This window comes from Centruroides vittatus, unplaced genomic scaffold (assembly GCF_030686945.1).
Source record: "Centruroides vittatus isolate TY-2023 unplaced genomic scaffold, ASM3068694v2 contig_417, whole genome shotgun sequence".
Taxonomy (NCBI): domain Eukaryota; kingdom Metazoa; phylum Arthropoda; class Arachnida; order Scorpiones; family Buthidae; genus Centruroides; species Centruroides vittatus.
In genome coordinates, this window is record NW_027122227.1 from 1,152,968 (window position 1) to 1,179,660 (window position 26,693).

At 30.5% G+C, this 26,693-nt stretch overlaps 1 protein-coding gene across 1 annotated transcript in view; it reads left to right on the top strand.

Moving 5' to 3' along the window:
* The first annotated feature begins 964 nt into the window (after positions 1-964).
* The window catches only part of LOC136976643 (basic helix-loop-helix ARNT-like protein 2), a 132,939-nt gene continuing 107,210 nt past the window's right edge, over positions 965-26,693 (top strand). Inside the window, exon 1 of the mRNA XM_067271990.1 lies at positions 965-1,361. The gene's annotated coding sequence lies outside the window, so the exon portion shown is untranslated. The remainder of the gene's footprint in view (positions 1,362-26,693) is intronic.

Genomic DNA, 26,693 nt, shown 5'->3' on the forward strand with positions numbered 1-26,693 from the left:
GCTAATTTTAACATGAACACGCTGAATACACAAACTTTAATTGAAAATCGATTAATGTTACGCAAATTAACATTTTCCGTTTTCCATCAGTGATAAAACAGTTACAGGGCTATGGAGAAGGAGGAGCTGGAAATTTTTCCCCCGCCCGAAGGTCCATAGTGATTCGTATATCTATACTAAGAAATTCTCTAACAAAAAGAGAAAGCTTTAAGACTGATTTTTATGAATAAGGAAGCATTCTACGCATTTTATTTCTTCATAAAATGGTTAAAAAAAAAGCCCGCTAAAAGGGCAAAAATAGTCCGTTCTACTCCTGGTCCCATTCAAGATCTCGATGGTCTTGTATGGGACCAGGACCAGACCTACTCACATAGTGCTCACGGTTTAAAAATGATTGATCTTAACATAGGTTAAAGATCCTATACAACATTACTCTATTAAAGTTATATAGGATTTAGTAACCTATCTTAGTGTAACATTTCCCCAATTTTTTAATATTATAGCTTTAAATTTCGAGCTATTATTTCTATTACTGAGCTATTGAAATTTCACGCAATTAACCTAACTTTAAAATGCGGTTTGCTTGATCCAAAAACTTGTATACTATATCATATAAGCTGTTTCATAAAGATTTCTATGAAGAACTAAATATAGGCCTATATGCTAGCATTTTCTTCATTTAACAATTCCCACAGGGGACAATTTTATGATCATCATTTCCAAATTTCAAATAATATATTATAATTTATTGTATACCAAGTTTAGATACATATATTCAATATTTTAATTTTAAAAATGAACTCTTTTTCTGTTAACGTGTGATAATTACGAAAATAGACATTTACGAGTACGCGTTTATCTCTAGTAATCCACTCTCTATTACGTAACAATCTAAACGGAGTCTAAAATTTGCGATAAAATTACGTTATATAGTAAAAAATTCGCAATTAAAATAATAAAAACACCGAAACGGCTGAAATTATTTATTCTGTTCGGTTTTTATAATTTAAAACACGGTATTATACTGTTGCCAACTTCATCCAACAGAGGGCATTACACTAAATGAAGTACGAGTTGTTTCGTCTGCGTGAATTTTGCTTCACACGTTGTCGTAAATAAAAAAAAAAAGATATGTGTATATTCGTGTGTGAAGAACACGGTGAAAAATGGCAAGAAATAGGTAAAAATCATTAACAACGGGACATACAGTTCGATTTGTGACAGTGGATTAATGCTCAATACAACTGGATTACGGTGTATTTATAATTTTCATATGCCAAATACTTTTTGAAGTGATTTAAATGCAGTAGAAGGGGGAAAATGCTTATGTTTTATCGAAATCGCCCGAGTTCGTGTTAAAAGTAAGTTTTGTTATCGTATAATACAACAGTTATTTTACAGTAAATTTTAACACATATATTATAGAAGTAGTGTAAAATTTTGATGATTTAAGTCAAGTATTTGTTATATAAAAACAAAAAAAAAAAAAAAAAATGAAATATTTATTATCTTTAAACATTCTACTTGAAGAGATTAGATTATAATATATGGTTGGCAAATTTTAAAAACAGATAAAAAAAAAAACAAGTTGGTAGATACACAACTTTATTTCAGGTTATTAGAAAAAAAGGGGTAAATCTTTTCCTGTGTTGTAAGTAAAAAAATTAAAATAAGAATTATATTAATATACGTAAAAATAGTTTTAAAACCAAACTTGTCTTTATGAGAATGATATAATTATATTGAAGGAATAGTTAATTTGTAGTTGTATATTTTAGATAAAAATCTGTTTTGCTAAATTGAGCTTAAAAATATAAATATATATGTATAAAAAGTGAACCAGGAAATAATTGTTGAATTATCAAAATTTAACTATTCGAAACAAAAAAAGAATCACCACATTTAAATTTAATGGATTAAAGATGTTATATAGAAGAAATTTTGAAAATACAGTTATGTAATCATTGTAGGTAACCACATAGAAAAATATTTTGTTAGTAATAATTTTTAATAATATAATATTGTGTATAAAAATTACATATTTTAACATTCCTGTTACTATGTGGATGTAAATGAATGATACAGGAATATTTACAAAATTATTAATTAGTAATAATTTTAGCATTTTTTGTGATTTGTTCTTTAATTTAAAGTAAAATGCATTATAATAAATTAAATATGGTTTGCTATAAGTTTAAGGTAAGATTCCTTGTTATATAAATATGTAGAAATTAAATCATCATCATTTTTATCGTCGCCCTTTTCCCCTGTTTATATGGGATCGGCGTTTTCTTCTCTAACACGTTTCCTCTATTTCTTCCTATCGAGGGCATCGTCTCTCTTGAGTCCCCACTGATTCGAGTCTTCCTCCACCTTATCTTTCCATTGTAGGCTTGGTCTTCCTCTCTTCCTCCTTCTTTTCACTATCAATTTTCCAACCCCCTTTCCAACATAATCTTTACTACTACACTTTACGTGGCCAAACCTTCTCAACCTGCATTCTTGCATCTTCCTGCTCAAGGGACCCACCTTTTAACAGAACCTTTAAATAAACTTGTTTCTTATTCTATCCTTCCTTGACATTCCACACATCTGTCTCAACATTCTGACCTCCGCCACCTCCATCTTTCTTTCTTTTGAATAGAAATTAAATAGGTTCATTAAAAATAATAGTATATCTAAATGAAAATCTTTGAACATTTGAAATCCTTTTTAGGATTCATATTACATAACATAGAGAAGAGAAAAAATTTTCTTGAAATGCATTACAATTTATATGATGAATGGTTCATTCAAGAAATGTTATGTAAAAAATATTTATTTTTAGGATTAGATTTTAAAATTTTATTTTTTAATGTAAGAAGAACAAATTTTAATTAAAATTTATTTAATAATCAATGTGCCATGATTCAATATTTAATTTGCTAACTATTATACTATTAAAGTCATCAAGCGATCTAGATTACTTACTCTAAATTCTTACTCTTATTAAGTTTAAATTATAATTGATTATAATAATACTGTAGACATTTGAACAAATATAGAAATTATAAATTCTTAAAAATTAATTACTAAAGCATTAAGTCATTTTTTAAAAAAGAAATTAGATAAGTATTCATTTATGAATATGTAATAATAAATAGTTGAGGATATTTATAATTAATTCTTTTATTTCCTAAATTATTCTTTTACTAAAAATAAACATAAGTTTATCTTACTAAATTAATTTTTTATTCCCATAATATGTAAAGTGTTTGTATTCTAATGTAACTTGTTAGATATTTTTACTAGAAACTTAATATCCTTCTATACTTGTTCTATTAAGGTAGTCAATTTTCTTGCACCTGTGTCTACATTTGTTTAAATAAGTTTGTCTTAAAAAATTTTTAATAAATTGCATATAAATATATAATACTGTATATTGTTATAATATTATACAGTTATAAATATAATATTACATAATCATATTGTAAATTATTAGATTAAAATATAAAAATTTATACAGAAAATTAGATGCTTATTAAATATAAAAATAAGAATCAATTTTAAGAATTTTGTATTATTACAAAAATTAAAAGTAACAGATTAATTAATGAAACTATTAAAATATTTTATCTGTAATTATAAAAAAATAAACCTTTATATTATCTACTTAGCATTTGCCATCTACTTTAACAAAAAATATCAGAAACTAAGTTTTGCTAATAGAGATATGTTGAAAAATATGTTAATGTAATTTATCTGCCATTGTTATCCATTCAATTTTTTTGGTCGTATTGACAAAATACATTGTAAATTGCTTATAATTAATATAATTTGTATAATTTTAAGTTTTTGAGCAATCCTCGGTGTTAAAATTTAAAAGTAACTCATCTGAAATTGTTTGCAAAAAATTATATTAACATAAATAATAATTTTTTACAAATTATTGCATCTGTTAGTCCCTGTGGATTGCAGGGACTATTTAACTTCAAATAGGTTATTAAAAAGTGTTGTAAACACTATTGTATATCTGACCATCGAGTGCTTGTATTGGTCTCAAGAGTAGAGAGGAACTCTTTTTGTCATTTTTTCTTTAACCAAATGAAATACTTAAAATGTTTCTTTATTGATAAAAAGTAGTCTTAAAGATTTTACTTTTTATCAATAAAAATAACACTACTAATTTATAGGGTTGAACTGCTATGGGACCCTAAATTTTCTCTGGGCCTGGGGAAAAAACCCAGCCCCCTCTTGACTATTCTGTGCAGATGAGAGGAATATGAAAACTAAATGAGGCACAGTGAAAAATTAGCATAATAATAAAATTTTTATAATAATTTTACAAAAATTGTAATATAAAAAAAGATTTATTTTAAATATGTCATAAGAAAAATGATTTAACATGAGAAACATGGAGAAAAAACTTATTTTGTTTCATTAATTTTTGCTGGAGTTGCTTTCTAAGGTGTTAATTAATTTTCTGACATTTCCTCCAGTTTCTATATTTTGTTACATTAATGGAAAAATGAATATTTGAGGAAAACAAAGCAAGAATAAAGATTTGATTATAGTAAATGTTTCTGGATTCAATTTTTGTGTAGCCTATTACATGAGTAGAATTTTTTGAGTGATATGATAAATAAAAAATAATTTCTTTATTTGATAAATTAATTTTAAAATCTATTTAAAATAAAATTATCTTTACTAGTGTTATAACTTAAATAAAAAATAATAATGAATTAATCAAAATCAAGTGTTTTTTTTTATTAAAATATTTTCATCAAATTTGTATATTGCTTTTGTATAAGCTTTGTTATTTGTATAAGCTTTAAAAAACAACAGAATTTGAACATTTTAGATTTTAAAAAGTTTAATCATTTTGTACATAAAAGTAAAATTTTTAAGACTATTAATGTATATATTTCTACATTAAAAAGATTACATTAAAATAAAAACATTCTCATTGAAATGGATTTGATGACTGGACATATGGAATTTAATTGAAAATTTTAAATAAAAATGAGCAATTATTTATTGTGACATTGTCATAATGCTGGGCTTCAACTTTTAATAATATTTTAAATTTATTTAATTTAAAATATATGCTCTTTACCTCAAATTAGTACTGTCCCATTATATCATACTTTTCATTTGCAATAGAGTTGTGCTGGTCATCTAACTAACTCCTTTCAGGGAAAAATTTTTGAATTTAAATAACATGACTTTCGATTTGCATTGTAAGTTCGTATGTAGTTAATTGGAGCCTCCTGCCCCTAAGCTTTCTATATCTGGTCTTGATTTTTATGTATCTAACTTTGTTCTCGAGATTAAGGAAGGACAGAGATGGACAACAGTGGGAATTTATGTCTACAGGTTTTTCAAATTGCAGTCCAATAAAATCCATATACAGTAATCTCTCAGTTATATGACTCTAAAAGGACTAATGATTCTAAAAGTTTTATAAGTGAGAGACTTGTACAAACAAGAGATTGACCAATTTGAATGAAAAATGTTAAAAATATAACTGTAACCCTTTCAGTATTGATTGCTAAGCACTATTTCTTTTAAATTCAAAATACAAAGTTAAATTTGGCAACGTTGCTACCCATGTCACTCAGAAATTAATGTACATATCCGAGTTTTGCTGTAAAAGTGGGCCTGCATGGCCAAGTACAGTACTGTATTTTTGGGCTACAATTTGAAAAAATTGTAGACCTATAAATTTCTTTTGTTGTCCAACTGTCTGTCCATCTGTCTTTCAATAATCTTGAGAACGGAGTTAGATAGATGAAACCTGAGATCAGATATGGAAACCTTGGCAGGAAGCCCTGATTAACTATATACAAACTGCTGATGCAAATGGAAGTCACATTATTTTAATTTAAAAGTTCTTTCCTGAAGGCAGTTAATAGATGACAGGCAAGACACTATTATTAAAGGAAAAGTATGATGTACAGGGGCAAGACACTACGGTACTAATTTGATGTGGAGCGCATATATTTTAAATTAAATAAATTAAAAATATGATTAAAAATTGCAGCTTGGCATTGTGATGATGTCACAATAAGTAATTGCTCATTCTTTGTTAAAAGCTCCATAAGTCAGAAACTGGAAGTATGTGGATTTTAGAAATTTAATTGGCATCTGAAGGTTACTTTGACATAATAGTTAGATAGAATACATGTCAGGGAAGCTTAATTTGTCAAAATTTAAAAAATATGCATGCAAATAATTGTGGCCTGACACAAAATTCATACCAAAGTTATTAATCAATACATACCTGGCAACAACTTTAGGGGAATGTAACAATAGACTCGACATACATGACAATGATTGCTAAAGGGTTTTGACGTTACCACTTGTTTTATCTAAACATATAACCAGCAGCCATTCTCTTTCTAAAAACAGATATTATGTCTAGTATGATAATCCTCTCTGCTTTCTTACCTTCCTAGGCATCTGTTTGACTTATGACAAAGTGATTCCACTCTGTTCTTGTGATTGACAATCATGATGGTAAAGTGAGGGAAAAATACATTAGTCTAAAAAATTTGTATGGGTGTAGTAGAACTGAAAGTTGTTCAAATGAGAGATTTTAGACATTATTTTCCATAGCCTTCAGCCAGGACCAGTGAAAAATGTCTCATAACTGAGAAAGTCACATAAATGAGAGGATACTGTATATAGTAGCTAGCTAAAAATTAGTCATTACAGAAATAAAGAAATACTGTAAATACATAATTTGGATAATTCATTTGTAAAAATAATTTATTTGCAAAAACTAACATTAGACACAATAGTTACAGACTTACACTACCCTGACTTATGCGAACCCGGAGTTACGAGATTTTCAAATCTCGTCGATTTGTCTTTTGTTTGAGCGCCACGCAACTCTTGATTACTCACTCCCCCCACACTATTGTTCAGCTTACATGTTCGGATGTGTCGCGCGGAATCGATGCATAGCTACAGTTTATTTTGTGTTATTTATTTCTGTGTTTGTTAAATCTATGGAGACTTGAGAGACTCTACTATGACATCCAAACGAGGTAGAACTGATTCTTCTGCATCAAACAAGAAAAGAAAAACTTTATCTTTGGAGTGTAAAGTTAACATTATTAAAGACTTTGATACAAAAATGAAAATTTGTGAATTGGCAAAGAAGTTTGATTAACCGGAATCGACGGTCAGAACAATTATAGAAGGTAAAGAAAAAATTCTCGAAGCTGTGAAAACTTGACAGAAGGCCTCAGTTCAATTGAAAAGGGGTTATAAATTTTAGAAAATATAGACTTCAACGAAGAGCGCATTTCTTCTACAAAACGAGAAATAAAAAAATTATTAGCATGCTACGAGGAACTTTTGTGGGAGGAAAAAAAAATCTTTGAGCCGTCAGATGAATTTGTTAGATTTTATGAAGCCTTCTACATAAAAATAACTTTGGTTTACAATTTTAATAATATAATTTGTTATACATATGTATTATCTAAGATTTTATTAAACATTTTTTTCTAAATTATTGTTTTCTTTAGTCTCCGGCCCCAATTAAAAATAATTTGTATGTATTTATATGCGAAATTATACCCCGACTTATGCGAATTTGACTTACGCCGTTATCGCTTGGTTCCACCTATCACGTAAGTTCGGGGTATTACTGTAATCACTTTCGTTAATATGAGAAGAGTAGATAAATATATTAAAAAATAATAGCAATTAATGTTGTTCATTCCAAATTTTATTTTTATAAATATGAGAGAAGTAAAATAATTCAGAATTTTGAAAATTAGAAATTTTTAATGAATTTCTTTGAAGTACAGTATATCAAAACTTTTAAACTGAATTTCAACATGAAAGCCAAATGATTGTTGAATTGTATTGAGCTATGTTATTACTAGTATCAGTAATTAAATGCTAAGTAATTTGGCACTAGACACAGACATTAGATGCCATCTCTTGCTAAATTTAATAAGTTCTAATATCTAAATTAATAAATTCTGGAGGCGAGGATTGGACGAAGGTTCAGGTAGCATAACTGGCAACATGACCATATGGTAAGTGAGAGTTCTTATCTTCCAGAACCTTCTAAATTAATTAATATTTTATTAATATTTTAGTAAAATGGCATCTAATGTCTGCCTGTAGTGCTTTAATTAAATTACTTAGCATTTAATTACTAATAGTAATATAGCCCAATATAATTCAGAAATTGTTTGGCTTTAACATATAACTATTGGGTTTGGATGCTTATATTTGTACCTAATCTTAACATTTAATTAATTAGAAATCCAGCAAAGAATTGCTTAACTTTCCCAGCAACATTTGATTGTGTCATTTGGTATATTTTATTAAAAGAACTTTTTATATTTTTAACTATTATAAAATGGTAAAAAGGTTCATTTTGAGGGTGGGGATGGGTTTTATAAAAAAATGTAAATGATAATAATAATTGTAACGCTCATTGTCATTAAGTCCGACCCTACTGGAGATACATGCTGCTTCCTTTATCTCCCCACCCCCTCGACCCTTAATCACCAAACTTTAATAGCATCAATCCCCATAATACACAAACCTCCTTGCAAAATTTAAGAAATTTTTGACAAAAACATAGGAGTTATTAAGCTTCAAACAAAATTGTGCTCCTCACACACATTAACATATATGCAAAAAACTCCCCAAATTTTTTTGCATTTCTCAATGTTTCAAACTCCCCTGAGTCCAAAAATGTAAAAATCTTCAAGGGTCATTTTTTGACTGATTACCATACTTTCCCTCTGTTATAAATAATGGCTGGGAAAGTAAAAATTAACTTAAATGCTGCTTGAAAATAATCTGGCATGATAGGTTTTGTTTTTATACTCTAATACTTGGATTATTATTGTATGAATTTTATAATCACTCTTAATAAAAACATTGATGAAATGCTTTGAAGTAGTTTTGCTTTTATTGTAACTTGCTCAGTCAAGAAATTATTTTTCATACTTAAATACACTAAAATATATTTCATTATTTGATACTGATTGGTGGTAGGTCTTATAAACAGTGCCAGATTGAAGATGAGGCCTCTGCCAAATCTAAATTTGAGACTACATACATACATACATACATACATACATACCTATTTACTATTTACATTTGAATTCATATTTTATAATAATGATTTTTGCTAGAAATATGTACTAACTGGTTAAAAAATATTCTATATTGTTTATTGAAATATAATTTAATAACATCTTTTAATTATTAGAAAATAAAAAAGTATAAAAGTAAAATTTTAATCTCCCATAGTTAAGTTTAACAATAGTTTTATATTACCAACTTTATTGGTTTACTAGCAAGTTCTTCAATTAAATTACTAAAATATAAAGAGGGATATAGATTATATATTTGAATAAGACAATGTATTCATTCTTCAAAAGAAGCAATCTTGATTTAACTGCACATAATCTTCAGACTTTAGAGTGACCCAACAAGTCATCAAGTCTAAACATAATTGAAAATTTGATAAAAATGACCAGGACAATAAGTACAAATTTATAAAAATTATTAAAAATTCTTAGAAAGAGACAAAACATTTTTAAAAACAATTTTTAAAAATTTATATTTTATTACATGTAAATTTTTTTAATTGTGCCATCACTAGAGAGAAGATTTTTAACATTTTACATATCGAGGCAGATAAGAAGCCTCTAAAGAAAAGTCAACTATTCCATCAGACTTATTTTCCAAGGTACCTTGGGAGATATGGTTGATGTCATCCAGCATTTTTTTTTGTTCCAGTGATAATGGACATAAAGTCTTGGATTGAAATGGTTGAGACACCAAGGTTTCTTTGATTTTCCAATTACTATCATTTTTTTTCTTGTTACTTTTATCAGTGTAATCCTCTTCTTAGCTATTTTGATTCCTTCACTTCTTGAGAAGACAATAGTGAGGTTGAGGCCGAAGTTTTAAACACGAAAATGTGTACGTCGGACGTTCAGCGCTGCTTTCCTGTAAGCCTAGAAGTTTGACAATGGTGTTTGGAAAATCAGTGGAATCATGCTCAACATTCCAAATGCCATTGTCAAACTTCAAGGCTTACAGGAAAGCGGTGCTGAACATCCGACGTACATGTTTTCACGTTTAAAACTTCAGCCTCAACCTTGCTATTATACATTGAGTGGGAGATAAACAGATTTCATCTATGTTGCATATAATTCTCAAGTTGTACTTGCTCATTATTTTTAGCAACTTCTGCTAACCTTTAATAGTCTGCAGGTTGATAGATCTGCTATCTTTAATAATCCTCCTTTTTGCAATCTTATAGTGCTTTTTAAAGTTTATAACCAGCCATTGCTGTAATGCAAGTCTATGAAATTGAGCTTCATGTACAAGTTCTTTGCTTGGAGCTTAATTAGCTTATCTGTGATAACAGCACCAAAAGTATTTGCCAGCTCAATACACAAATTGAGAGCTTTTTCTAAATTACTTTTGACCTTTTCTGTTTGCTTAACACAGCTATGAAGTTTTTCAACTTGCTTACATTGTTCTGACTCTGACAGAATGTCCCTAATTGTTTGCCATGTTGACCCTGAACACTTGAGAAAAATGTTCTACAATGGCCTTCTGAGTCTTCAAAGGATTCAGTAAAGACAAATTTGCTTTTTCTGATATTCTCCAGCTCACATTCAGATTTCATCTTTAGTCTGATATGCTAAAAGCATAGCAGACTAAAGAGCAAGCATAAATGATAACATGTTGATCCAGCAAACAAAGAAATGCTGCTCTCTCTACGTGACAAACTTAGTGGTAAATGTTATACAGTGCCTGTAAATAGAACACACAGGGCTTGTTGATTTTTTTTTCTACACTATTGATGAAGTCATGGCTACTTTTTCCTATGACAGGTTAACAGGCTGGATTATATTGTGGACTTCATTCTGCATGCACTTCTCCATGTCTCTTCCTGATGACCATTCCTGCTACAAGATATTTCTATACAGTACTTGAACAGATTAAAATAATTCTTGGAAAAAGGAGTGAAGTTTTTTGCACTGTCTTGTAAACATTTATTGGAAAATGGAGTGACTTTATATAGATCCTGACATGAATAAAGTAACCTGCACTCCAAGATTGAATACTTGAGAGAGCAGAGTAGCCACTTGGTTCTGGTCCACTTCATAAACAAAATACATTAAGTTTGCCAATAAAGCAAAATTTTGGCAGATTATTTCCTACCAGTAATGTGGCAGATGGTGATTTCAGGAAGGAATACTTTTGTTAGATTCAAACTAGGGTAGATGTACCAGTTTTGGCCAGTGTAGTACCAGCTCTGGCCAGAAAACAAATTTAACTTAAAAATATAAACACAAATGAGCCAAACAAACTTTTATTGTTAACTGTGTGAACAGTTAACAATAAAAGTTTGTTTTATTGGACAGATTTGAATATGTGGTGATTATATTTTTAAGTTAAATTTGTTTTCTGGCCAGAACTAATACACTGGCCAAAACTGGTACACTGGCCAAAACTGGTACATCTCTACCCTATGGCATTTTTGCAGCAGATTGCGAGGACAGATTCAAGAGGATCAAATATACTTTTTTAAGTAAAGTTTCAGTCAAAGGATGTTTCATAGAGAAAAACTCTATTCCAAACTCTAAACCAAGATTGACACACAATTTAATATTGATTTACTACTTGTGATTTCAAAATTCTGGTGGCACACACATACCAACTCCAATACTTTTGAAGTTTTGTTTTAATTCATCTGAATTTAGGCATCTAACACATGTACAAATGCTCATATATCTAAGAAAATATTTGAATATAAGTGCTTACAATTACAGCTGTTGCTAAGCAACATCAGAAGTTTAGTTTATTCTTTGACTCTACTATGTATTTAAATGTGAAATTTAGATGTAGATCACCAATTAAATTATTTTGGATTTTGTTTACAGCTTGTTTGTATTTAGTAAGGATCAATAATTACAATTTCTGAATATTTAATTAAAATTAAATTAATAATAATAATTAAAAATAAATTAATAAATAATTAATAATTAATAATAATAAAGTGAACAATGATTCCAAAAACATTAACCTCTTTTTTATTCAAATGTAAATATCCAATAACCTGATTTTAATTTAATGCCAAATGATTACATTGGATTATAATAATGCTACTAATTACTAAATTAGGCCATCTCTCTTATTTTCTGTCTTATTGAAATGTCGAATGTTTAGATTAAGTGATTAATTAACATATTGAATTGTCACATTTCCAGAAACATAATATTAAATTATAATGATAATAAATTTAAGAATAAACTAGCATACTGTCAAAACTAATTTATTATTGATTATTGTCTTATTCAAATGCAATTTTTGAATAAATAGATAATTGGACTGCAGTTATAAAATTGCAGACTTATAAGTTTCCATTGTCATCTTTCCTTAATCTTGAAAACAGAGATAGGTAGATGAAAATTGAAATCAAATATGGAAAGCTTGGGTTGGAGAGACTGATTAACTATATATGAACTTCCAATCTAGACTGGAAGTTATGAGTAAAAATTGATTAAGATCTGGCCTATGTGGTGGCCAGGGTGGGTGGCAAAAGTTGTCTTTATGCTCGCTGAACCATTGCTGAACAATTCTTGTGCTACGGGCAGTAGCGTTGTCATCAAAGAAAGAGCTATCACATGCAAGAAAAATGCAACATTGCAAGATGAACTTAATTGGTGCCAATGTTCAGGTACTTGTTGGAAATCACCTGGCCTTCCAGGAATATCAGCGGACCAGTTCCATCTCAACAGAACATGCCCCATACCATAACACCCCTCCATAACCTTGATGAGTTAAATAGGAGCTTATGAACACATGGTAACTTGCATGACTCAAGTGTTTTGCATATTACCTGCAAAATTACACTTATTTAATATGGATGGGGTTTCTAATTCATTGGCCAGTGAGTGTAGATTATTTGCTTTTGCAAAGGTGCACAAAACAGGAAGAAAGTTTGAGCCCAGTGGTGGATAAATGCTGTTTGCTGACCATTCTCATTGAGCAATTGCTTTGCAAATTTGTCACTTAACACCTACCTGCATATGAATATAGCATCTCACAACCATTAGCCCTAGTTGAGAAACTGAGAAGCATTGACCTGTACGATGAGGAGTACGTGACAGCCTTGGCTTTTCAAGCTTTATACCTGTTGATTAAATTGGAATCCTGTTTTTGTCATATGAGGGACTTTCTCCTACAGAGGTTTCACCACACACCTAGATTACATAATCAGGTTTTGTTGCTGGTGCATCTGGCAACTTATTCATTATTCTTTGCATTTAACAATACTACCTATGTACAGAACAGAAGTGTCCTTATGGGGATATTTATGGGAAACCCCCTTTCGGGATATTTTGTGAAATGGTCATTAGGTCCTTGGAGACTTCTTCGATCCTGCCCAAGTATGTTTCCAACATTTGTCTGTATGCTAGATGATGATCTCATCATTTAAAAAAATGTCCTATCACTCAAAATTTTATGGATGACATTAATAACACCTCCCCACATACATGCATACATATCCACAAAATTTTTTTGCCATTTTTTTTTTTTTTTGATTTTTTTGGATTCAGGAGGTCTCAAAACATGGAGATTTGCAAAAATAATTTGGCGGAAATAATTCAGCCATCTTTGCTAAAGATATGATACCAATTTCCGCTTGATTTGTCGTAAAGTTTTGTCACGACAGCTTAGCAAATAGTCAGTGTGCACGTGCTTTGTCAAAAATGGAGAAGACAGAGACTCGTGTGCTCATAAAATACCTGACGAAAAAGGGTTGACCCCATCTCAAATCGAAGCTGACATGGATGAAGTTTTGGGAGTCTGCTCCTTTGTACACCACTATGAAAAAATGGACAGCCCTTTTTGAATCTGGCAGTGAGAGTGAGGAAGATGACCCTTGCAGCGGACGGCCGTCAACTGCTGTCACTGAAGAAAATATCGACAAAGTTCACGATTTGGTGTTAGCAGAACGCTGTTTGAAAACGCATGAGATAGCTGAGCCAACAGGCACCACATCCTAACTGAAAATTTGGGTATGACGAAGGTCTCAGCAAGGTGGGTGCCGCGTCTGCTGACCACCAAGCAAAAACATGTTCGCACTTTGATGTCAAAGGAGTGTTTGGACTTCTACCAGAAAAACCCACAGGATTTCTTGTGTCGGTTTGTGACTGATGAAACATGGATCCACTACTACACTCCTGAAACAAAAGAACAGTCGAAGCAATGGAAACACCACAGTTTGCCACCACCAATAAGAAGGCAAAGACAGTTCCATCAGCGGGGAAGTGATGGCCTTGGTTTTTTGGGATGCTAAAGGCATCATCTTTATTGACTACCTAGAAAGAGGAAAGACCATCAATGCTGTCTATTACTGTAAACTTTTGGAAAAACTGAAGAAAGAAATTGAAGAAAAGTGGCCACATTTGAAGAAGAAAAAGGTTCTGTTCCATCATGATAATTCACCTGCACATTCTGCCAGAATCACTGAACAAAAGATAAACGAACTTCACTTTCAATTAGTTCCACGTCTACCGTACTCACCTGATTTGGTCCCCAGTGACTTTCACCTTTTTCCAAACCTAAAAAAATTCTTGGCTGGAAAGAGATTGCACTCAAATGACAAAGTCATCTCTGAAATGAATGAGTATTTTGCACACCTTGACAAATTGACCTATTGTGATGGCATGAAAAAGCTAGAACATTGCTGGAATAAGTGCATTGCCAACAAAGGAGACTACATTGAAAAATAAAAAAGTTTTAACATTATTTTGTTTGTTGTTCTATGAGGGCTATTTTTTAAATAAGGTCCATTTGTGAATAAAAGTGTGCAATCACAGCAGTATGCATATGCTTCTGCTCCGAGCAAGCTTGGCGTGCGTTTTGACGCCATTTGCAGCCATATCGTCTGTCTGTATGCTGAGCTGTAAAAGTTTAAAATGTTTAAGAAAATTGAGTCTCCCGCCGACTGTGAGATACGATCTGTTATTCGATTCTTGAATGCAAGAAACTTGGCAGCAGTGGAAATTCACTGTCAGATTTCTGAAGTTTACGGTGATAATGCTATGAGTGATAGTAAAGTTCGAAAATGGGTAAGAATGTTCAAGGATGGGCGAGTTAATGTGCATGATGAGCCACGCCCTGGTCAACCTTCTCTGATTTCTGAAGATTTGGTTCGTGATGTGGATAACAAAATTCGAGAGGACCGACGATTCACAATTTCAACGTTATCAATTGAATTTCCACAGATTTCAAGATCAGTTTTGTATACCATTGTTTCGGAGAAACTGAATTATCGAAAATTGTTTTCTCGGTGCGTTCCAAGACTGCTTTCTGACGATCACAAAACAAAAAAGTTGGGCAGTGCTTTATTGTTTTGACTCGATACGATCATCCACACAGTCCAGACCTTGCACCCAGTGATTTTCACTTGTTTCGATACTTAAAAGAGTTCCTTGGTGGTCAACATTTCAACGACGAAGGAGAAGTGAAAACTGCAGTCGTGGATTGGGCTTCTTGACATGCGGCAGATTTCTTTGAAGTCGGAGTTCAAAAAATTGTTGAGCGGTATGACAAATGTTTAAACAAAATGGAAATTATGTAGAAAAGTAGATAAAAGTATGTAGAATATAGAAAAAAATATATTTTAACGATATTTACAGTATTTTTCTTCTTATTAAAAAACGGACCTTATTTAAAAAATAGCCCTCGTATTTGAGGCCGTGAACTTTCCGAATAGCCCTCGTATAATTTGAAGAAGATTCGGCAGTGAAATGTTCTTTTCTTTGAAATGACTGAAAAGTTGTACTCATTTTACTTCATAACTTGTATTTTTCCAAATATTATAGTTAGTTGAGCAAAAAGCATTTGCAATCACTACTTCATCAAACAGTTGATCTACATTTATTGTATTATTTGCAACAGTTTCATTAATTTTTTTCAGCTGAAGCTTCAATTTCAGACCATGTTAATTCATTGTTGTTTATCCAAGTAAATGATTCTGCTCCACTAAAGCTGTTTTCCCATAGTTCAATGTAAGAAAGACATCTGTCATAAAATGCTGTAAGCTCTTGTAGGATTGTATTGATATGAATACTTCCATTATTTTCTAGTATTCTAAAACACTTTTTTGCTTCATGAGCCATAAATTTATCATCACACTTTTCCTCAAGGTTTGTTTTTACTTTTCCAAGTTCACTGAGAATTTGCACTTGCTTTTGTACTTTCCATAATCAAGATAGCTTTATTAAACGATTTGAGTTGCCTTTGCACAAACTGCACAAATACATTTCACCATAGTCATTATCAAAAAACTGTTTTATCATCACTGGACAGTGTTCTTATGAAATAAAGTAAGATTTCAGTCCTTCATAGATTTCAAGTATTTCTGTCAATAGCTGGAAGTAATGAAATAAAATGGGTGTTGCCATGTTGAACTTTTTTCTACTCTACATCTATAAATTCACAGAACTCTTTTAGTTGAGTGACTTGAACTGTTTAAATGTGGAAATATTTATAAAATTTGACCACTAAAGCTTCTACTTCAATAGGTAGAACATCAATTTTGAACTATCCCTGAATGTTTGTTTTTTTATTACATAGCCTAATATATTAACATTACATTTTCTTGTATGATTTCTGGTACTAATTGTGATGATGTATTGTAAGTTTATATTTTATTTTTGTGGATATTATTATGTGGGTTCTTTAAGATGGTAATTTGGATTTACAGGTTTTTCTTTTGAATTTTAGTGTCCTGTTTGGTGCTTGAATTTTAGTGTCCTGTTTGGTGCTTGAATTTTAGTGTCCTGCAGGTGCTTGACACACCAACAACGTATTAAATAAATTTAATATGAGATAGCGCCTAACACCTCCCTGTAGTGTCAAATTCATCTGTAATTTATAATTATTATTTCCAAATTATAGCCCAACGATTTACAGCAGTTGTTGGTGTGTCATTGCAATGCATCGGGTTTTAGTATAGATGTTTATATTTGGTGTAAGCTTATAAAAGATTTGTTTCATTTGTGTTAAAGATATCAATCTTGGAAATTGTAATTTTTGGTCACTTATTTTGCAATTAATCTTTCACCATATCCACATCTATACAGCTGCTTCTCCAAATAAGTTTTTGGCTTCCAATACTGTTTTTTTCCCCCCTCTTTCTTTCTTTTTCCAAGTTCTTTCTTTCTTCCATTTTAGCTTCTATTGAAATTAAACTTACTTGTCAATAGTCTTTTCCAATTTACTTCCCAATTTTGACTGTAATGCAGCACCACTAATATATATCTCAAAAACTGGGTAATTGTAAATATAGCACTCACCAACCATTAACAATTCATGTCACGAAAAAAGAAAAATTCTACAAACATTTTCATCTGTGTGAAATAGACATCTTCAGGTCTCAATGATATCAAACAAATGGCCAGAAAATAGAATGTTTTTAAAAGTTCAGATTGATTACATAATTTGAATATGTAGCGTCAAAATTTATGTAATGTTTGGGATATACAGTAGAGACTTGTTAATCGGAACCCCGGTAATCGGAATCGCCGGTAATCGGAACGATTTTCAGTCGGACTGTGTCGTGCTGAATCGAACGTTTTTGATACTAAATTTACTTCTAAAGTATAATTTTCATGTTTTTATATTCTTCAATATATTTATTTTGTTTGTACAAAATGCAGAAATAATTTTTAACGATACGATAGCCTCGATTATTATTATAAAAATTTTCGTTAGGCTTAAAATAGATGAAAATTCAACACGAAGCGACACACAACGGAGAAAAATTCAACATGAAGCGACATGCAACGGAGAAAAATTTGAACATCGGACAGGTTAATATATTTATTCGTACATAATCGGTAATCAGAACAAATCACTAATCTGAACAACCCCAGTCCCCAATTGATTCAGATTTTCGGTTCTCTACTGTAATTTCAAAATATGCCAAATTGGCTTGCCATGCGTTTGAAATGCATTTTTTGTCTTTAAAGTTAATGTATTGCCCTTGCTGATTTGCTTTAAAAATTTCCAGTGCTTTCAACTCTTATTTGGTTGATATGTACAGCATGCCTTAAAATGGTTGCATGATGTAACTTTGCTTGTGCTGTTGTCATAAGCATATAAGGATAAGATGGTGGTTTAGTTCTCATATTCTCCATTGTAACTTTACTTGGTTTCTGGCATCTTGTAACTAACCCTTTCAAAACCTTTGTATTTCCAGTAAATTACAACGTTTACTTGAGTGAACAAATGTTTTTGAATCTCCACCGAGATCTGCTTCAGGTTCGATGGTGTTTCAACCTTGGAATGCCAGGAATTCGAATTTTAAAAATCAATTAATTCAAGTGTTTGAATTTTTAATACGGAATATTTCAAATATTTATGTCTTATTGTTATATATAGGGCCACAGTCCTCATACTAATGTTTTGGCTAGAAATTATGTGAATAAAATGTCATTGATGGTGGGGATCTTTCTCATATGCATATTGCCATGCATATGATATTGTGTTGTTGTCCTTGTAGTTTATGCAGTTCCCTGTTCCGTTAGCTTTATATATTTCTAGTTTTTCAAGTGTCCTTTTGTGATCAGTTTGGAATGATTTCCTTATGAGAACAGCATTCTTCAAGTCTGCATATATATATATATATATGGGTCTGATGCATATGTTGCCAATGCTGTGGTGTACTTACCCTTATCTATGTCATATTTATGTTCTTTTAGTCTTTTTTGTAACAATCTTTTTGTTGATTCTATGTACACTAATTCTCTATGAGACTTGTTATTTTTGATCAGTACACTGTATACCCCTGGCACCTACATGTTACTCAGCTTGTCTTTGTCATTCCTTAGCAATGCATATATTGATTGGATTGCACTTGAATTAATTGATTTTTTAAAATTTCAATTCCTGGCATTCCAAGGTTGGAACACCATTGAACCTGAAGCAGATCTCAGTGGAGATTCGAAAACGTTTGTTCACTCATGTAAACAAACGTTTTCGAATCTCCACTGAGATCTGCTTCATTGTAATTTACTGGAAATACAAAGGTTTTGAAAGGGTTACTCTCTGTTGTATTTGTGCTCTGCTAGCCATTATTTCAGGGATATTTTAGTGGAACCAATATAGATCAACCTGGAACCTGTTATCCCACAGCTGGATAAAACTAGGGTTTCTCAAATGGAATCCTGGGATCCCGGTTGTTTTTTTAACCTGTGAAATTTTTCTTATCCCGAGAAATCCCGCAAATTTCTTAAAAATTCACTTTTTTCTTATTTTGTGTTAAAGTTCAGGAAATTTTGCAAATAGAAAGTATAATTAACTCATAAACTGTCAGAACAAATTTGTATTTATTAATTTTAAACCTACTTATTAGTTTTTTAAATTTTTGCTCATTATGGCATGTTACAAATGGTCAATAATCAATGCGTAGCTCATTTGTGGCAATTCTTTACTTGTCGGAACCTGTAATATCTGGAATAATTGTGCTTATGCTGTTTTAGTTTTTAACCATGCCCAGTAACTTCAATAACTGTGTAATGCCAGGTTGTGCAAATTGGGGATACAAATGAGTACAAAATCTGCAAGTATGAAGTTTTTCTTCATAAACCTAATTATTAAAAACAAACAAACTATCGAATTATCGGACTACAAGCTTAATACCACTATTAAAGCAGCCAAGATAGACAAATCAAGAATACTAGAGAGCAAAAGAAGTACTGCAATCTCGAAAATGAACTAGAAATCCTCCAGGCTACAGGTGAAAAAACACATAACTCTTAAATGCATTAAACACGATTCCAATCACATCAATTGAATCAGAAAGGGCATTCTCAGTAGCAAGACTTTTTATTACTAAAATAAGAATTAGATTGAGTGATTGGAGTATTGATCATCTTTGCTTTTTACAATCTTATAAAAATTTACAATAATATTTTATATTATGTTTTATTTAAAAAATGAAAATTACCTTCTTTTTTTATTGTTGTATGCAGTTTCCAGCAAACTTTAATAAATTTTTTCTATTAGTAAACATTTCTACGTAATTCGAAGATAATTTTTAATATATATCTTACACAGTGTTATTAATATGATTTTGGAGATTGCAAACATATTAAATTACTTTAAAAAATGAAAAATAATTATATCATTTGATTTCAAGATATTTTGTATATCTTAAAAATAATTAATTCTATCCCGGGAAACAGTTCACTTTTATCCTGGAATCCCAGGACAAGCAAAAAACCGGGAAACGAGAAACCCTAGATAAAACCAACATAAAATGTAAATGTAAAAGTCTAAAAGTCACTTTGAGACTACCTTATTTATGTAGCCACTCATGAAATTCTCTTGTAAAACTGCATAAGTTTTGATATAAATCAAAATGATCTCAATAGCTAATGGCCACCCAATTTAAGTGGCCAGCTGTCACATTTATTGGCCAACAGAATAGGAATATCCCACAATTCTAAATTTAATCTATTATTTAAAGCATTTTAAACAGACTTGAGTTTTGTTGCTGTAGTTTTGGAACAGTTTGCTAAGATCTGTATTAAATATTTAACAGAAATCAATATTCTAATTGCAGTTCTGTATGTCAGTTTTTCATAACCTGACTTGCGTGACCAGAAATTGCAAACCTTGAAAGTGGTGACATAAATGAGATTTTACTGTAGTTTATTATTAGAACTTTCAGTCCAGAAAGTCTGGAAATCAAGGAAATTGGAGTTATTTAAGAAAGTCTTGAAAGTTATAAAAGAATTTTAAGAATGCTATACATATGCAAATTTTTTCTGATTTAATAAGGAATTCAAGATTTCATACAGAAGAAAATGTTTGTTTTCATTTTATTTCTTTAATTTTTGCTAGTTTATTGGTATTTATGTCTAGTTCAGGTTATTGATATTAATTTATACCAGTAGTTTCATAGAGATTGAATTCAAGATTTTAAATAAATAAATTTATTTATATATATCAGGATTTAAAAAGAAAAACCAGCAAGTAATTATAAGTAATATATAACCATGTATGGCAACAATTGGTTTTTAATATAGAGGATTTTCGATTAGAAACCCTTTCAATAACTGTATCAATTTAATTATCCAATGTCAAGAAAGTAACTTAAAAGCAACAGATGTCTGCTAGATATTAGTTAATTTCACAAGACAACTAATTTAATGAAAAACAGCAAATGTTTTTTTATCCATCTTGGGCATTCTCAGGCTAATGACATCGAACTGCACAATTTAGAACAAACAGGTTTGAATATTTATAGCTACTCACTGATTGGTGGAGATGGTTTCAGAACTGAAAATATTGGTTTAATGGGGATGGAGGTATATTTTTGATACAGTTGAGAAAATGTCATTATCTTTGAAGTTGATGACCATTTTTTTCAAAGCTGCCTTGTAAATCTCCATATGTTCTGGATATTGGAGTTGTGCTCTGTTGGATGTATTGATATTTATAACATGGAGATTTACATAAAAATACTAGTTTTTTCCATACTTCTTACATCAGGGAGTTGGGGAAAAAAAAACCTTTTCTCCCACAGAAGACCCCAAGAATTTTCAACTTGTGCACTGCTTCAATGCTATCATTTTGAATAAGATCACTCACAATGTTACAATATTTGGACTTTTTTCTATTGAGACTCATTATTGATATCTTACAAAAATAATTGAACCAATAAAAATGTTTAAAATAGGCTGGCTTGTCAATTATGAGTACTGTAATGTCGTCTGCATGACACACAAATTTTATATTTTTTTGAAGTCCCAGTATGCTGACAGGTATAATCACTGATTCTTTATCAAACAAAGTTAGTAATATATTCAGGTATAGCAAGAACAGAACCATTGACAGTGGGCAACCTTGACGGACACTCTTTTTTCATGGAATTTGGCTTCTGATCCTGTTGTTAATACACAAAATAGTGTGTGTCTGTTTATATAACACACTGTTATACTCTGTCATCATTACTCAAACCATAGAAACTTAAATTTTCATTAACAGCTTTCTAATTACAGAATTGAAGGCTTTGTATATGTCAAATATGACCTGGGATAGTGGCACTTTCTTAGATTTGTATATCTCTTGAATTAGTTTTAAAGTAACAAGGTTCTGTTGTATACTCTGTCCAGGCACCCCAGCATTCTGCCTAATATTAGTTTTATTATCTGTTTGATAATGAATAACATGTTTGGCCATGATGATCGCTAAAATCACGTAGTCACCATTCAGAAGGGTGATGGGTAGATAATAGTTAACCATTAAAATCCCTTCATCCCTTTTTTTAATAAAAACAATGTTCCTCAAATGAGGATTCTCAGTAAGAGACATAAAATTGTATAAACACAATATAATACCAGTTAAAAAACTACTAAAATATAAAATATGCTCAATATCTTATCAGGACTAGTGCCCTGTTGACTCTCAATTCTTTTATGGCTTCTTTGACTTCTTTCTCTGTAATTTTTTTATCGTTACCATCTACTTTCCCAGCACCTCCCAAGAAAGAACACATGTATTCCTATCTATCTTAATCCATTTTTTTTTTTTTTTTTTGTTGCAAATTGCTCTCCGTAGAATTTCTCAAAACATTATAATTATCCTTTTTGTTGAACATTCTATCTTCTATTTTAATTTAGTTGTGTTATTACTATTACCTCTGTGTTTTTCACCTAAAAAAAAATCTTAGTTTGTCTATTTTCTGTTTCTAGTAGATTGGATTTATAGTGTTCAGAAAGTTCTCATTCCTTCTTATCCAACATTTCTGCCATTGTTTGTTGTATAGAAGAAATGTCTTCATTATGTCTGTTAACATTTTGAATTACTAGATCAGTTAAGTCTTTATAAACTTTTCATACTTTGAAATTTGTCATGCCTAATTTTATAACTAACTATTTTAACTACACTATTTTAGTCTTACACTCTTCCAATCTTTGCAAACATTTTCACTATTATTTTCAAATTCTATTAAAAGGTCAGTGACTTTCTTCTGAAATTTGTTATTCACCATCAAGTGTTTATTCTTTCTATGTACAGTATATATTGGGAAAGCAGGCTGCAGTTTAATAAAAACACCAACTTTTTTATGGTCTGTAATATTGGAGCCAAAACAAATAACCACTAAGACTTCTATTTTATTTATGAATGCCTTATCTGTATTTGTATAAAATCTGTCTAGTCTTGCCTTGACTTCCTGCCCTTCCCATGTGTAACAAGGATCTGCTGGGCACTGGTCCAAATAAATATTATAAAGCTTAAAAATCAGATAAAATTTCATTTAAAAATGACCAGTCATACCCCCATGGCCCATTTTTATCAATCTGAGCCAAATGCTGTATTAAAGTATAGCACAGTTATATTTAACATATGCATACAAAACTTTTCTCAAAAAATATAATTCCTAAAAAATATTATAGTGACAGCTGGAATAACTAATTATTAAAATTTTTGGATAAACTAAGTAAAACTGAAAAAATTAATATAAAGAAATAAGTAAATAAATAAATGTAATAAAATATTATTAACATGAAAAGACAATATACCTGTAGAAATAAAATTATTTTTAAAGAAAACGTACCTCAGAAACTTTTAACCAATGCGAATCAAAATTTAACATTACAAACGTTTTCAGACCCCTCCTGGGTCCTTCCTCAGGTAAAAACTGTTTGAAACGATTTTTTAGACGAAAAAATAGTTCTTTGGAACGATTTTTAAAATATGAAAGAAAGGACTCTCATATTTTAAAAATCATTCCAAAGAACTATTTTTTCGTCTAAAAAATTGTTTCAAACAGTTTTTACCTGAGGAAGGACCCAGGAGGGGTCTGAAAACGTTTGTAATGTTAAATTTTGATTTGCATCAGTTAAAATGTTTCTGAGGTAATTTTTTTTAGTAAATTCCGATGTGCGGTTGTTTGTTTTTATTAAAATTATTTTTGTTAAATCATATAAAACCATGGGCTAGTATAAGTAAAACTGAAATATATTAAAAAAATAAACATTAAAAAATAAGTGAATAAAAGAATATAAAATTTAAAAATAATAAGAGGGTATATCTGTAAAAAATATAATTTTGTTAAAATGTTTTTTGATTAAAAATATAGTAAAATGTAAAAAAAACCTTAAAACCAATTAAAACTGGTTAAAAATAAGGTGTAAGATCATAAGAGCATTCACTGTGTCAGAAAGTCTGATATTTTATATGATATAGTGAATTAAAATTGGGAGGGGAGGAAGAATGTTTTAAAATGGACTCTTCTGTTTTGGTAGTAATGGCTGCCAGATCTCATTGATGACAATGCCAGTGTTTAAATTCATTCTGTGAATTTCATTTATTTTAATAATTTTAATGTGTTCAAAAAAATGTTTCTAATAATAATTTTTCTTTTTTAAGAATTTTCATGCTGTCAAATGAGATCTTGCAGCCGGCATGATCGCAGTGTGTGGCAACCTCTGAGTTGATATAATTATACTTCAAAACCCTTATATGCTCTATTATTTGAATTTTTAACATACTACCAATTTCACCTATGTAATAGTATAGATTTTATAATTATTTTTTGTAAAAATTGTTGAAATGCTAACAGTGTATTAATATGATTAGGTTTAAATGTAAACAGAAAACTTGTATTTATTTTATTATGTAATCAAGCTCTTGCAACAGGGCTAACCCTAAGGCAATAAACATTATTAGGTTAAATTTCAGATGCATATACTGTCGTGGCGGCTCATCTCTGATCCCAGCAATCAGATTACAGGGAACAGTGGGGACATACATTCTAACCTAACCCATCTTATTCTAATAAATTACCATAATTATTAGCAACCAAACTATTAGAATAGGTTAGGTTAGGTTAGAACATGTTTCTTTACTGTTCCCTGTATTCTGATTGCTGGGATCGGAGACGAGCCACAATGACAGTATACGCATCTGAAATTTAACTCATTATTATTACAGTAGAACTCTTATTTATTTGGCTCAAATGGGACTGTGCCCAATCTTGATAATCTGGAAAATTTGTTAATAACATAAATAACTCAATTTATATACATTTCATTTTATTTATTGCATATTTTATTTATATACTTCTACAACAATATTAACAGAAGCGAAAGATGTATCTACATACTGTATGAGTTTGATTTCAATTAGGATACTGTATGTCATGTCAATTAATAAAGAAGTCTGAGTGTTTTTTAGTTCAGTTGGTGCTGTATCAGGTTGTCATTCTAAGTATATGAACACATTTTCAAGCATTGTTTTTACTTTGTTGTGACTAAAACATCTATCTTTGGCTTATACTGCCTGTGCTGTCATCAAAATTACCGTCAGTCTCCACTTTGCCATTAGTTGAATAAGCCACAATAATGTCTTTGTTTGTTAATTGAAAGTCTTCATTAGTTCACATTGCAACCACAATTTTCAATCATCTATCTCTACATCTGCACACCCTTCTATATTTCAAAACATTCCAACAAATTCTGAAAAACCAATATCATTTATAATACAATATTGTTGGTTGACAATGCCCCAACTCACCCAACAAAAGAACTGATTAAGTGAAGATATCAAAGTTAAATTTCTTCTGCCTAATGTAACAGTATTAATACAGCTCAAATCAGTTCAAACTCTAAAGCATCATTACAGAAAGCAGTTGCTCAACAACTGTCAACAACTGTAAAGTTGTGGGAAAATGACTGGCCTGAAACTATTCAATTTCCAAAGTAGTTGAATATCAACTACTTTGGAAATTGAATAGTTTCAGGCCAGTCATTTTCCCACAACTTTACAGTTGTTGACAGTTGTTGAGCAACTGCTTTCTGTAATGATGCTTTAGAGTTTGAACTGATTTGAGCTGTATTAATACTGTTACATTAGGCAGAAGAAATTTAACTTTGATATCTTCACTTAATCAGTTCTTTTGTTGGGTGAGTTGGGGCATTGTCAACCAACAATATTGTATTATAAATGACTTGACTAACCAGATAATATAGTACGAATGACTCTTTATTAATACAACTAAACACTTTTACATCCAGCTGGTTACAACCTTGCTGTTCATTTTTGCCACACCCTTCCCAACTCTTTCAACCCGTGTTGCCACCTCAGCACCTACACAATTACATTTAATGTTTATTTAAATTATCAACATATATTACAAATATTGTTTTGAATGGCAAACTTTCTTTTTTTAAGTGATTTTACACTTGGCACAAAATTGTGGAAAAAACAATTCCTTAAAATTTGCACTATCCATTCAAGCACTTTTCTCGGAGTTACAAACATTTCTTCTCTGCCATTTGTTTATGTTTTAAAGCATGTGGCCTAATAGATTTTCCAACCAATACAAAGATTTTTTCTGAAGCATTATTGCAAACAAGCAATGTGATCCTTTCTGTGCTTTTTTGTAACCTCTAGCCAAATCTTCTAATTTCTAAGCTAAGGTCTTTTCTGGTTGCATCTTGTAAAAAGACCACTTTCATCAGCGTTATAAATTTGATCTGGCTTTAGTTTTTCAGACTCAATTATTTTCTTACACATTAACTGCCATGAGAAGCACATTTCATTTTTATTCAAGAAGAAAGTAACAATTTTTTTATAATTGAAAATTTTAAAAGATTAGAAAAGATTCAACAAGATATTAAAGC